Here is a 15,757-nt window from a genome sequence, read left to right on the forward strand (position 1 = left end):
GCAGCAAACACATCATTCATCCTTCCAGCACCAAAAACGCTCTAGCTTCTGCTCACTGACAAAGTTGGTGTGACTGATGCTGGTAACCATTATTGTGATTAGCAATATGCCATGATTTACACAAAGACTTCCACGCCGTTTAAATCTTTGTCACATGTTCAAGAGGGGTGGTAGCTCTGCTTGAGGATTATATGATGCAACGATTAACACTGTGTCAAGCTGATAAAGAACCGCCCTGATTGTCCTGCAGCTGTAGATATGACACAATGTGGATGGTGTAACATACTGTAATCATAATAATCAATGAGAGCAGCGTGGCTCAACTTACTGACGGAAAACTGAAGGGAAATCAAATCCTCGCGGTGGGCTCGACGATGTACATCGAGGACACAGTGACAAAGCATTTTTGATTTTGAAATGTACAGCACATGCTGTGCTTGGCCAACGGTCCCACAGTATGTGGTGTCATATAAGATTCATTGCAACCCCCTGCAGAGCATAAGCATTATGTACTTGGCAGTTATACATGCAGCTGTAGTCTTTATCAATGTCTTCACTGTTCTGTCTTATGCAATGCAGTAACTCCTATAGTAGCTGAATGTGCTCATAGCTTTGTTGCCGTTGTGTACTAGAAACACTTTGTGAATGTATAATGAAATAGAATAATGACTAATATATACTCCAGAATCACCGGGAATCCGTAAACAGATAGTAAACGCAAGTTTGGGCAATAAAGTGTAGATCGTTTTATTACCTTTGCGTCATTGGAAAAACTGCACTACTGGGATTTTTTGTGTTTCTGGCGGCGGAGAACTCACCTCAAACATAATCCTGTGAGACCAAAGCTGAAGCTTTATGTAAAACATATGGTGTATGGCAGTGCAAAGACCCCTGAGCCACTTCTACCGTAGAATCTGGCTTCTTTGTCAAACAAGAGGGGGAACCACTGTCGTCTGTCTTTCTTCGTGATATGCTGGTTCTGTCACTGCCTCTGCCTGTTGGAGCTTCGTCTATTAAAACAAAAATAAAAAAAGTGTCTGAGGCCAACATTTCAAAAAAAGAGTCTTAATGTCTATATGCCATTCATTACATTTTAATTTTCCACAGAAACCGACTAGTCTTATTTTTACCACCTGTGAGGCAGATGAGAAAACACACTGCTGTAAAGTGCTGCTTTGTTTTTTCGCAGAGCACAAATGCTTATACATTTTAATCAATAATTGAAATTGCTTATCCATACCACTGTAAGTTCTTTCAGAGCAAAAAAAAAAAAAACCTCCATGAAAGTGAACTCAAGTGACAAAATAAATACTGGATCGTCTTTTTGTTGCTCAAATGAAATGTGGCATTTTAATGTCAGATTCGAGTGTAAAACCCAGAGGTAATTCCCTGAGCAAATTGCCCGCGTAGCTTGAATGGATCGCATGAGAGACGGCCAGCAACACACCCACAGAAAAGCTCAGCGGGGCGACATGACTGCATTGACAAGACACACATAAACACTGGACTACACCCAGCCGTGTACGTTATGACCGCTAGGGGTCGGCGGTCTTTAAAATGACCACACACCACTCCTTTTTTTGGTGGTGGACAGTCTCATTTGTAGTTTTATTTAATTGATGCCTTTTATCATACAATTGGTGCAAAGCTGCTTCTGTAAATTCATTTTAAGAAATTTTAAAGATGGGACTCACAACCCTGCTCTTTGGCTACCTATCAAACATGAGCCTGTGGTTGAAGCACCCGAGGCGAAGATAGACTGGGACGTGACTACGGACGCAACCCATGGAAAACCGCGAATGGCTCGTAGTTGGCTGCAATGTGGCATGCTCAAAGTCGTGAGCACAATGTATGTATACGGAGCTTACACGTCGGCACACGTGAATGGAGTTATAAGGTGACGCAACGATGGCCCATAAAGAGCATGTGGACTCAGCCGAGCCTCTGCTGGCAGGTGGACGGCTGTTTTATTGGTGATGAGAGAGTTTGACTTTAACAGTAACACCAATCATGCAGAAATGGCACATGTGCATTCAGTGACTTGTGAACAACCTCATTGAACTTGTTGTCAAACTATTTTTCTAATCAAACAATCACATTCACAATGATTCAATAATTTAATACATATGTAGATACTGTTTTTCCATGCATAGAAATGTTCTAATATGATCAACAGCTCTTTGCTCGTAAAAAAAATTGCATTATTAGATTATTGGAATAACACATTCACAATATAACAGTTTAAAAGAGTTGTTGTAGAACACAGTCCAGAACAAACAAGCACCAGTTTGGGAAGTGCATGTGACATGCTCACATTAATGTTACCCCGAGGAAGTGACTCAGTCCTGCTAATTGGAAGCAAACTTCAAAACAAATGTTCAAAAAGAGAACCTCCCCTGCTTCCTCTGTGGATGTAATGACTCTCCTTCACACTCCTCGGGCACAATGTGACTTTCATACCAATCAGACGCAGTCTGACATAAAATCACTGCGGCTCGCTCTTTCATCCATTTCCGCCACACATGCCCCCTTTGAATTTTTATTTCGTATTAGAAATAATACGAGGACTTAGTGTAACACTGTTTACATGCAGGGAAACAGGTTTCTGTCCCTACAAAGGGAAATGATCATTGAGAATATGGATGTCCTGTTCTTTTTTTAATAAGGTATTGAACAAAAACTGTTGACACACTGTAAAAGAAATCGGAAGGTTGCGACGAGAGCAGACACTGCTAAATTGTTAGTATAACAGAAAGCATTGGCAGGGACCCTTGACAAAACATCTCAGAAGGCCACAAGATTGTTTCTCAATGCGACCAAAAACAGAATCAGCGGTTTAAAGCCCACCACCCAAATAAAAGAAGACATTTCTTTGAGGTGAGCCTGTGCTTTCGCAGTGAAGTCTTGACAAATGAGGGGACACTGAGAGGAATCCAGGTGACATTCTTTGGCTGACTGCCTTTTCTCTGCCCACCCAGGGGAGTGATTTCACACTGTTGAGAGGCTCCTGCACACATTTTTCAAACAGAGGGAGGAAGCAGCTGGAATGGATGGTAGAATTTGATTTCCCATGTGTGCACCTGATGATAGGTCTGGTTTTGAGAAGTTTTCATGGATTACCGAACCCTGGAGTTCTCAGGTAAAAAAGAAATGTGCTTCACACGGTGAAAGGAACTCTCTCATGGCAAACAGCGGACAAAAAAGCACATTTTGGTTTGTTTAAAAATGGATCCCGAAAGCGCTTGTCTTTTGTTTTTACCCTTTCGTTTTGCTCCTCTGCTTGTCTTCCCCACTCAGACGATGTGGGAAAAGCAGGAGGAGACGGGAGGATACACAGGGAAAAGTCTGCGATACAAGGATGGCACCAACTCTGTCTTTTTTCCCCGATTGAATTCTCGTAAGGCTTATGCTTCTATTTTTTGACAGGTCAATTGAACAGCTTGTTTCCCCTCCTAAGATAGCGTACAGCGCTATGGAAAAAAATACATTGTCTGCATCAAAGGCTGCAGTATTCCCTCGTGCTGTTCTATACAGTTTTTCTGTCATAAGAAAGCAAAGAAAAAGCATGTGGACACGAGAACATAAAGCATCAGGAAAATGATTGTTTTGTAGACATGGTAAAAGCAAATGGGTCCGTTCTGAATGTTAGTACATACTGTACTTTTACCAAATACATGACAAATAAATCCGTGTATAAATGCAAGAATAAAATTGCCACTGACAAAAGAAATGTGCGAGTAATGTCATCAGTAGTATGTCATTCAGAGTAATAACCTTACAGAAAACTGCTGCTGTAAATATGCTGGATCCTTTAAAGCTCCTTTTAACCACCACTACTGCTTTGGCTCCAACACTGAAAGTCGCTCCCACACTAATTCCTCTCTGTCACTTTGCGAGGTAATAGCACAGGGGAGAAAGACCAGGGGTATGATGAGGGACAGGCTCAATGAATGAGCCCATTCTGAGCACATATGCCCAGGGTCAAGAGTAGGAACAATCATTGTGACTGAGGGGAAATTGTAGTCAATTACTCTTAATAAACAGGTCACTGTTAGAATCCCAATGCTATCAAACTACTTTGAAATAACAGATTTGCATATTTTAACACAAAACTTATATCACTGACAGCCAATGAGGCATCTCTATTAATCCATTAAATCTATTAAGCATAAATGGATATGTAAAGGCGGGTTATACATTTAACAACCGCATGTAAATGCTGCTCAGGTGAAATTTAAAAGCGATCTGGCTTTGAATGATTAAGGATGTTTTAGTATATTTACATTTATTGCACAATACACTTTAAATAAGACTACATTCATTTATGTATAGAAAAAGCATTAATCAGTAATGCCATATGTTCTAATTGTATATATCATAAAGCCGCTGATCTTGCACTCGCTGCAGACCAGCACAGTCACGTACAGATGCGGGTAAAGCACCTGAGAAAGTCCAATTCTGCAGTTTGCCACCATTCAAACAAATGATAAGGCATGTCAAGGGTCAAAGACAGTCCGTATCAGTCAGTGAAGGTGACAGAGTGGGAGACCTAGGTCAATATTGACCCGCTCTCTGTAAACCTAACCTTCTTTTTACTGGGAGGACAGAAGATTCCTCTGGGCCGCTTATCTCCCCAGACACCATCAACAGGTTTCATGAATGGAGGAAGGAAAGAAAACTTAAGCCGAACTAAACGAATGGAATTTCTTTCATTTTTGTTTCGTGAATCTATGTGTGTGTGTGTGTGTGTGTGTGTGTGTGGGTGGGTGTGTATACATTTTTCACCCACAAAGCAACAGGCTTGAGACATGCTTAGTGTGGGCCTTATTGAGCCATGATTGGCTGGTCACATTGACCTCAGCACATCATCAATCACTGCCGCCTCCAGGTGCCCCAGTTTTTTTCCTCCCCTTATTAGTCTCTGAAGGGCCAATGCCGTGATAGATATCACCATAGGGATATCGTTTATCTGCTTGTGGGAGGGACCACCCCCAAATTTGAGCAAGTGAGACGTAAGAGGACATAAAGAACGTGTAGCAGACAATGAGATATAGGACTATATGTGTCATGATACACCAGGGACTGATCCTGTCCACTGAGTGAAGATGTTTGTCAGCCTGCTCATGAAAAATATATCTAAAACCAGCTCCTTCTACCAGGAGAGAACATTTAAAGACTCTAAAAGAAAGATGGATGCAATAAATTCATTCAAGACAAGATGTCTACTCTTTTGTTAAACATGCAACTTACAAGAGCTGCTGTGGGTAATTAATGAAGTCTTAACACTAGGTGGAGCTGTCTGTACAGTTAATCCACAACAAGGTTTTTTTTCCCATGTCAAAGTTGTCATGATCCCTGGGTGAGAATTAAGGTATGATATATATATATACACACAAGACAGTGTTATTCAAAGAAAAGCAGATGCAATTCATACAGTTCAGATACTGAATAGCATTTTGTGAGGATGTTTGTTTCCCTTTCCCACCCACGTACTTTCGAATATCCAAGTGTAGGATGTAACCAGGTGTGGTTTAACTCAGAGAACAGCAGATGGCATCATTGGTCTCATCATAATCCACTTGTGACTGTCCCGTCTTCATACAAACGAACTTGAGCAGGGAGGTAAAGGGTAGGCGGTGGTAGGGCTGGTGGTTACAATCACTGCTCTTTGCATGGTCATAAACAATATGCCTCTCGTCTCTTTCCTGACCTTTTTTTTTCACCGTAACCATTGTATTTTCTAGTTAATATTAATTTATTTTTCATAATGCAGTATGCATATTCTCAATAGCGCCTTTGATACCTGCAGTTCACAGGAATTCGGTTTGCAGCAGTACATCAGAGAAGCACAGAGAGACAAGAGGGCCGGGTATAAGTCTTATCTAAGGCACTGTGCTGAAAAACACCCGCCGTGCATTGCATGATGTTTCACTGGGGTGACTCAGTTTACATACTGTAAACACACGTGTGTTGTAACAATACTGCAAGAGAGTCAGAGCATGATAGGATATTCAAGTGATGCACATCAACAGATTTTCAGATTGTTTGTCTATTGACTGGGTTCAACAGAGGCTCAGTCTTTTCAATGTTATAACTCAGTAATTCAGTTGTTTTTTTTCAGCAAATTTACTGGCAGTGGTGAAAAGTGACAACATATATTCAAGTACAGTAAAATGTTTAGGTTTCTCTGTCCTAAGGAGGATATAGGAGGCACCATGACGATGATGATGTTTTCTGTAGAAGACAACAAAAAATCTATTTCATCTTGGTCAGACCAGTTAGAATTAAAAATGTTAATAGTTCTTCCACCAATTCCTGCAGGTACATTGTATAGATGAAGCAACACACCCACAGAAATGTAAAAATACTTGATTATTTTGCTACCAGGCTTTCCATACACTAAAATATTCCAATAGCCCACTTTTGTCTTCATCTTACCGTTTTTTTTTTTATTAAATTCCTTGAGGGGACATAGCTTATAACTGATTTCAATTCTTTACTGTCATGTATTGTCCTTGGCTCTTTGACCATGCAAACTTCTGTCTTTCGAGATGTGACTGAAATGTGACCACTGAATATGGGGCTGCCGTTTTCCTCTTTTGCATGCGATGATCTGCGATATTCATTTGGGAATTGTCTGCGACAAGTGAGATAATTGTCTTGTTCAGTCCTCAGTCCTGAACGTCTACAACTAGTCTCTCAGGTGAACACACAACAAAATATACATTTAATGAGTTTATTTAAAATGGCCCCCAAAAAAATTTGAATTGGCCTGAATCAGGCAAAAGATCATGAATGGCAGCTTTGGGTCGATTCATCTGTGTTTGAAAGTAAAAAAATCCTCTTCCAATGGAGCTTGGAAATTGAATGTTGGACAGACTAAAAGACTGGATTAAAAAACAAAAAATAATATATATATAACTTTAAGTACCCAATAGAGTTTGGGATTTGTTGAACTCAGGTAGTTGAGGTGTCTCTCCTCCAAAAAGCCATTAGCTTCACGGAGCAGTAAAACAGATCAGCTGCATCAAAACAAACTTCCTGATGATAACAACAGTTACGACAGTCTCCCCTCCAACAGCATTTGAACCAAATGATCATAAATTCCATCAGCAGATCTTTTGCTGTGAGAATCCGCTGTAATCTATTAAGCCCAGCGGGTCTCAGGTCAGTTTGGAGTACACCGGGCTGTGCTCAGTGTAAGCACTCCTACCCCACTGCTCCGTCCAGCTGTGAGGTCAGTACGCTTCAGCAAAATCTCAGATGGTGTAGTAAGAGGAAATTACTTTTTTTTCTTTCTTTTTTTTTTACATGGCATTAAATGTACACGGTTGGTTTGATCTTAAGAACAAGCATCCAGACTCTCCAGTCGACTGTGGAGTAAACACACATGAGGGAAAATACACTTTAAGTCAACATTTTTCCAGTTGCTTGATACTCTGCACATATTTGGATATGGAGGCTTCCACTATGCTCCTGTTGTCTTTTGTCTTGGATTTAAGATCTCCTTTTTCCTGCCTGATCCCTTCACCTTTTGCTCTGTTTGCCGAAGAAGGAGTGAAGTGGTTTTCAGAAGGCTCTTACCTCATGCACCCTCCACCACCACCACCACCACTGCTGCTTTCTGGCCCTGCATTATTGAACATGCTGCAGCACGGCCAGAAGGCAAGACTCCGGGTCACAGCCACAGAATCAGGATCAGTTTTTGTGGACAAGCTATATTTAAATCGGGGTCAGCGCTGTTCTGAGACAAGCAGCACGCAGCACATTACCATTCGCTAATAATCTTTGAATGGATCCTCTCTGCCTTTTAACTCCATTGATGTTGAGTTCAGGGGCCCTAATCCCTATCAACAAGAGTTAATGGGAAAACAAATGGCAAAGCTATACCTAGATTAAAGAGGTAATGCATTTCTCTCTCTTAAATCATAAACATGGACATTGTTGTTGGACATCACTTGATTGTGAGTTTAGATTCTTTCCTAGCAAGAAACACACCTTTTAGGATTCTGATGATTTTTCTGAGTCTTCTATTTTGAGTCGGGGGACATTTAACCACAGGAAGAAAACCCTATTTTATCAGTGATGCTGCCAGGCTAAACTACAGGCCTACAAGATGTGGATCATCAAGCATTTCCCCCTAAAGCCCCCAGAGCTTTCGCACATGAGTAGACAAACCATCCAATGTCCTGCATGGGGCAGAATTCTGAAGTATCTCCACTGCACAGGCCATCTAGTGTCATACTGTCGCTTACCTCATTTCTAATTTCTCTCAGTTCTTTCTGCCGTCTGGGTGTTTTATTTCAGTCTTTCCGCACCATGACTTTCCAGTAGGGTGTGTGATGCCCATACTTAAAGAACCTTAGGGTGGAAGAGGGATCACCAGGAATGCCAAGGCAATTAAACCTGTGACCTTCTTTTGGTCACAGGGAGAATTTCATGACGTCAAACAATAACTGGCCCCAAGAATTAGAGAAAAGTATGATGAGTTTTGAATACAGTTTCTTGTCTTTGTCTAACACAGCAGACCCTTCAGATTATCGTACCGTGTGTGAAATTAATATGTACGTCCCATCTGCAGAGCTTGGATCAGACAGTGTGTTCCGTCAATGAAACTCTATAACAACATGGAGAGGAGAAAGATTTAGAGTAAATATTCAAGTATTTCCATATAATCTATATAATATAATCACTGCCTCACACCAGTGCACTAGACTAGATGATGAGGGTTTAATCTGGTGCGATAAGAGAGTTTCTGTGTGTAATGATACAAGCAGCAGTCACTGCGATGTTCAGTATTTCTGGATGGCCTGCTGGAGTCAGAGTTAAAAGTTCTTCCTTTTTTAAAATGTCCATGTTCACACTTTGATTCCCTTTTTGACAGGCATTTGTTTGAAAACCTTCATTTACACACAGTTTGTGGTTGTGACTCAGACACAAAATTACAAACTGGCTGGATAAAAAAAAAAAGTATTTATTTTAACGACCTTGATTCAAGCACAGCTTTCCTCATTGTTTAAGTGTTTTGACAACAAGGGCCAAGTCGTTTGACTCCATGAGGGTATTACTGCCAAATTAGGATGTTAGCAAATGGAACCATAAAAAAATCTAATGTGTTAAGTCCTTTAGAATTAGGTATGGCTTTATGTAAAAAAAAAAACAGAATCCCACACTGCCTCCTCAAACCATGAAATAGCGGGGTTTGATCCATAACAACGGTGCTGACGTTTTTACAGGCGCAGATGCTAAGAGCCATGATAAGGCGGTGTCTTCCGAGTCTCATTTGTTGACATACAGTATTCATGGCTGGAGGCTGTGAGAATTTACCAATTATCTTTGTGTGCCATAGAGCAGCCCTCTTTGACTTGGATGCAATGTGTATGTTTGGTTCCACAGCACATACTGAGGAAGGAGATCAGACAGTGCAGCCAGTACTGTGGCTAACAGGGAACCGACAATTTGAAGCAGTGTGCATCTGATACACTGCCAATACTTACTACTACTTTCTTTTTGTCCAAAATTATGATGAACAGCATGTGCAAATGTTTTTGATTATACAATTAAATGCAATGCAATCCACTATTTCCTGACATCTAATATGTAGAGTCAAGTCTGAAGGAAAGGAAGGAGATGGTCATGTGGAATTACAGAATTTAAAATTGTGTGAAGCTGATTGAGTTACAGTTGACAGTGGTAGGTTATATCAGGAATATATATACTTTACTGTGCAAAGGTGTAGGGCTCTAGATGTTTAGATTCTTATCTGTCGAGCAAAGCCATCAAGGAGGCGTCTGATTAGTCCCAAATTCATTCTGCAGCGCGACAGAACAGTCCATACGTCCAGCCGGGGATGTACGAGTCAATGTCTTCAATCACTCATTCACTGAGGGAGTGTTACAAGTAATTTTGTTTGCAGGTGGAAGGAGGTGTGTTCAAGTCTGGGCAGGTACTTTATTGATCCTGGAGGGAAATGACTTTGCCACAATGTAAACAGTAGAGGAAAATATGGCAAACTGAATATCTGCACTGAACGTACTTAACAGTCGTGAGTTCTGGGTAATGATCAGTGGCTGAAATGGCCAGAATCCCGCCGAGCAACTTTAAGAGTGATGACAGTTAAAATGACTTGGAAGTCATCAAAAGCTGTAATCTTTATAATTTGGTAAGGGGAAATATCATGAATTATAAAGAGTTTTTAATGTTTGTCACCCTTCTGATTCTTGAAGCTGGGCAACATGAGGAACACATTTTGGCTGTGTTTTTGTTCAGTGAGTGAGAAAAGTGGGAAAAGTTGAAGGTCTGGTCCTGCACTGAGCAAACTTTTTAATTACCAGATTTAGTTAAATGGAAAGAACTGCTTGGCAGTAGTGGCACTAGGACTAGTTTAAGCAGATTATCCCAGAGAGGCTTCCCTTACCACTTTCCTGTGATCTCAATGGAAAACATGAAGTCAAGTGAAGATGAGAAGAATTAAATGACAGTGCAATGAAAATCCAACTGTATTTACATTGGACTGCAGTACGTCATTATGCAATGTTATTGGTGCATTGCTTTAAATGTTGCTACTGCAAGGAAATGTGGGGCATGTCTTTTCCTTTTGTAAAGGATTTCCAGTGCACCCTATGTTAATGGGAATAAGACAGGAAGCATTGAAGTATATTTCTTTGGCATTTAGAGAATTTGACCCGGTCATATCATTGCTGTCACTTAGATACTTCCGGGTCATTTCACTCAGTTAGGAACCTTTCTAATTCAAAAAGACTGGGACTCTTTGATTGCAGCCCAAGTTTTCTTGTGATGAAGAGGAAACCACATTTGCTCTGTCAGGGGGCTTAGTCACTGGATCTCAACTCACCAGTATAACCGGGCCTATGCTAAGTATCAGATGAGTGCTACTTGTGCTTTTATTCATTAATGGTGGAATGGCATTTATGTCCTCAAAGGCGATGTTATGCTTCTGAATCTCTGTATATATTTGTCGAGTTTATTTATTCACTTGCAGTGTTTGTGTATTTGTTTTATGTACTGTATGTGTATTCATTTGTGTTGGTATTATTCAAATTAAGTGCATGAAGCAGTTGAGCATTTTTTAATGTTGTTGTCTAGAATCTGCTCGCCTTTAGATTATATCCTATCCAAAGTTGTCCTTTCAATACTCCTAAATGGACTGGATCAGCCTTGTGTTGTTTTTGTTCTTTCTATTTGTCTTATTGAAGTAGTTTTGTGCATTGGTTTTTCTGTTGGACTCAAAAACAGACCACGGACTTGCAAAGCAGTTTAAGGGTTTGAAAGTTCACAAAGAGTATTTTTGGAAAATGTGCTGAGCTGAGCAGGTGGTAGAGGAGCAGGGGCGAGGCAGGAGGTTTGAGGCTGTCACACTGGCATGGTGGCTGGGCTTCAGGGCAAGGCTGAGTTCCACAAATGACAGGATGCAAGATCCACATTGGCACAGTGGTACTGCAGACACTGGAAGGAGAGAACCAGGAAGTGAGCATCCTTCATAGCAAACACAGCAGGAATTTGGCTTGCTCTAAGGAGGATATCTCCAACCATCAAGGAGTTTCACAGTAGAGAGCCACTCCGGAAAGAGGTACAGTTGTGAAACGGTTGCTATTGAAACCGTTGTGGAAGACTGGACAATTGGACAAGAGGAAGAGTGGCAGAGCAGTGGCAATTTGCTGAAGGAGTCTGGATTCCAAAAGAAGAGGGAGATGAACTGGTTCAGAATCTTTTCATTGCTAACATTGAAGGCAAGATTTTCTTCACCATACAGCTAGGTAACTTCCTCACTAACAACAGCAACATAGGCACCTAAGAGCAGAGGGGAGGCTTTGAGCACATGAGGGATTTGGCTTAGCTCATAAGTGAAGCCTGAGAGAGCAAGGGAGAACGAATAGTGCTCTGGCTGGACCCTGGCGATGCCTATGGCTCCATCCTGTGCAAGATGGTCCAGAAAGTCTTGGCCAAGTATTATCTGCCACATCAGGTGGCAGATAGAACCTTGGAGGATAATAACCAGTTCATCTTAAGAGTCTCAGCAGGATCAGAAACGAGTGGTAGAGGCTGGAGGTCTGAACCGTCACAGGTTGTACATCTTTTTGCCCTTTAGGTGATTACAAAGTCTGTGGAAACAGATTGCCAGGGCCCTCAGAACAAGTCAAAAATGCACCAACCACCAATTATAGCTTACATGGACGACCTGACGGTAAAGGGCTGAAGACACTAATTGGATGGGCAAGCATGAGCTTCAAACTGGAAAAATCAATGTCGTTGGTGCTGAAGAAAGCCAAAGGTTCTTGACAGGTTCAGCTTCGGCATCGAGAGGATACCAATTTCAGCCTTTCTTGTGAAGAGCCTTGGCAAGGTGTTAAAAAGCAGCCTAAAGAATACAACATCTGTCCAGGTAACCTGTCAAGAGCTGGAGAACCTGTTGAGAGCAGTCGACCAATCTGGACTTCCTGGCAAATTTAAGGTGTGGGTATACCAGCATGTAATCCTGCCAAGAAAAAGCTGACTTTTTTTTCATCTACAACGTAGCTTGAAGAGGAGAGTCAGCAGTTTCCTCAGGAGGTGGCTGGGATTGTCCATGAGCCTTATGAGTATTGCCCTGTACAGGATCAACCCCAAGCTCCATCTTGAAGTCCCTGGAGATGGAGTTTAAGGTGGATCATGTCAGAGAGGTGATGATGTACACGAGCTCCAGCCACCCAGAGGTGGCCCTGGCAGGGGTGGACTGAGATGATGTGGAGAGATGGTAAATCCTTTAATCGAGATCATACTTTTTTGAAAAAAGTAGACAGAAAAACCCTCTTCATAAGACATTTATGGCAGTTACATGTTTTACAAGTCCTGCCAAAAAAACATTTGGATTGTTAACTCTTTTCTTCTGCGAACAGTTGAAAAAGAATAACAATACTCAAATAAATCACAAGCTGTACTGTAATCAGTAATTTTTTGTAACTTCCACTGGTACACCTTATTCTTAGGTGACCAAAATGTATATGCACTGTGTACCTTGGTATAGGATTATGTTACAGTTGTTACGCATGCAAAAATGCCTATAGGCCTTACACAACCCAGCAAGCGGTAATGTATATGAACTGTACCAACAATTTCTAAATAAGAGCTGCAGCTAGCACACAGCATAGAGGGACAGTGAAAAACAACTGAAGCAGGAATAAAATACTAATGTGTAGGCATCCATGTGCCTTTGTGTACTTGTGTGTCTGCTCTACCAGTTTTGAAGCGAAGTCCTCTACAGGTCAGAAGATTCTTTGATACAGAGAGAATTAGTCGCTCAGACAGAGCACAGGTGACAGATATGCATTATGCATGGGAGAGGAAGGGGAGGCAGGATATAAAAAGAACACTAAGATATTCACAGTAACACATACAGTTGAACAGAGCCACACTGTACGGTTGCCTGTGCAACTATATTAAATAGACATAGACAAGAACAGAGTGCCGTCAACACTGTTTTCCTCAGCATAAGAGAATGCATGAGAATATACACAGTACACTGAGTGTGTGTGTGTGTGTGTGTGTGTGTGTGTGTGTGTGTGTACAGGATTCACGCATATTTTCGTAAGCTTTTGTGCATGTATAAACATCACCTCAAACTACCCCCACCACAGCTGACTTCATCCTCCTCCTCCCTCAGGCTCAAAATGCTGTCTGAGGCTGCACTTTAGTGCCCAATTGCAGAGAACAGCTTTAAAAGGAAAGTCTCAGGTCTCCCCATCTATTGTTCTGTTCTGTTCTGTTCTATTCTGGGCCAGGCAACTAGAGATATTGTAAAATTGCTTCAGTGATCAAAAACTATAAGCCTGATGTCAGCAGCAGCATGGTATACCCAGCAGTCAGCTGCTTACATCTCCCAGAATTCCACAGAGAACTCCTCGTAGGTTCATGTTCGTCCTCCTTTCTTTTAGTGATTGATTGTGCAGGTAGAGAGTGTGAGCTATCCTCAGTTGGTACATATTTTTATGATGTCTCTAATTAGTTGCAGAAGATTAATGAGGCAGATTAACTATCATTGGGAATATGTATGTACCACTTGGAATCACGTTAATTTTATGGAAATGAGGGTGATTTGGTCATACCTTCTCTTATGTAATTCGATACTTAGAAAATTATTATTATATATTATATACTATTTATCTGCGAGTGCTCAAAACTTCCAAGCCTGACAATCAGGAGATTTTCTTGAAGGTGCATTTAATATAATTTATTAATGTTACTGACTTGTGCAGGCCCACCTCAGTGTTAAGACATGCCGCCTCTCTTCTTCATGTGTGGGATAGTCATGTTTTATTTTCAGCAAGCCCCCACAATGAATGAAAAATACATTTGTGTCTGTGTTAACTGTTCATTTCTCTATATGCCATATATATGTATGCCAAAGATTAGTATCAGTCAGAGTATTTTAAAATGAAAATCACTGTCTTTTCTCTTCCTGTAAAATAGTTTCATCCTGCACATTTTACAAAAGTTCATCCTTACCTGTCATGTAAAACTGTGCTTAACCATTTGTGGATCATAGTAGCTAACAGAGCAATCTGGAGATAGATGGTAAGAGATGTGTGTTAAGCGATCATTTTCATTTAATTTCCAAAACAATGTGGCTGAAGTATAAATGCCTGTGGTAGGAATAGAGCCATTCACTCCGTAACCATCTCCCAGATTATATTTCAACAGATCACACCACAGTGTGTTTGTGTGTGTGTGTGTGTGCATAAACACCACCCACTTTTTGAGTGGTCAATGAAACGGATTTGATTTAAATGCCTCTTAACCACTCAAATATTCAGTTTCTCTGGGAAATATAGAGCTATTTGCTTGCTTGCTCTAACTTCTGTTTCCCTCAGACTTTAAGATCAAAGTTGGAGTGATGTGAAAATATTGTAAGCTTGAAAATGTGATGTGCAAGCGAAATGGTCTAAACATAGGTTTAGACATAATTACAGTAATCTTGTTAACAAATAGCTAGTGGTTACAGATATGTTCAGTTGATGTTCAGATGTCAGATATTCCAGCTAGGGGGCGCTGTTAAGAGAACTGGTAGCAGATAGGGTGAGAAGAGGCGAGAAGGAGAGAAGGTGGGGGTGCGGGCAAGAGAGCAACGGTTTGACAAGGGTGGACGAGTTGACTGATGTGTGTTGGAGCTCACTAAAAGATATGGGGAAAACCCAGAACGTTATTGGACTGATTTATTTCTTCTCACACACCCAGGCCGCTTACACTATGTCAAAAATGTGATTATCCTGCCAACAAGGATAGCTGTGAGACACACTTTCTCGAAGAACCTTTGTTATTTTGCATGAAGATTAACAATTACATACAAACAAGAAACATTAGATGAAATTCTGCAGATTTTGATACTAGATAACCGCTGAAACAAGAAAAGAAAAATCTACATATTCTATTTCGGGCTAAAAGGATCACTTACAGTAATGAACCAAAGATTAATTGTCACTAAACTCTGCTGTTCCCCTCAGCTGTAACACTGCAGGGTTGTTAAGCATTAAACGGCAAAGAGTTAGGCAATAGTGAACAAAGCGGAGCATTCAGCAGCTAAAGAACTGGATGTTTCCCTGAGGAGTTGACAAAAATCAGCGCAATGCTAATAATGGACTTACATTCTCTAGGGGTCTGCAAAATGACTCTAAATTGACACTAATGTAGCTCTATGTCTGCTGGATGTGTGCACTAGCAACTGTTTGTAAAAACACATTCCTACCTCTAAGAGCATCCACGG

The sequence above is a fragment of the Scophthalmus maximus genome, chromosome 19 (genome assembly GCF_022379125.1).
Source record: "Scophthalmus maximus strain ysfricsl-2021 chromosome 19, ASM2237912v1, whole genome shotgun sequence".
Taxonomy (NCBI): domain Eukaryota; kingdom Metazoa; phylum Chordata; class Actinopteri; order Pleuronectiformes; family Scophthalmidae; genus Scophthalmus; species Scophthalmus maximus.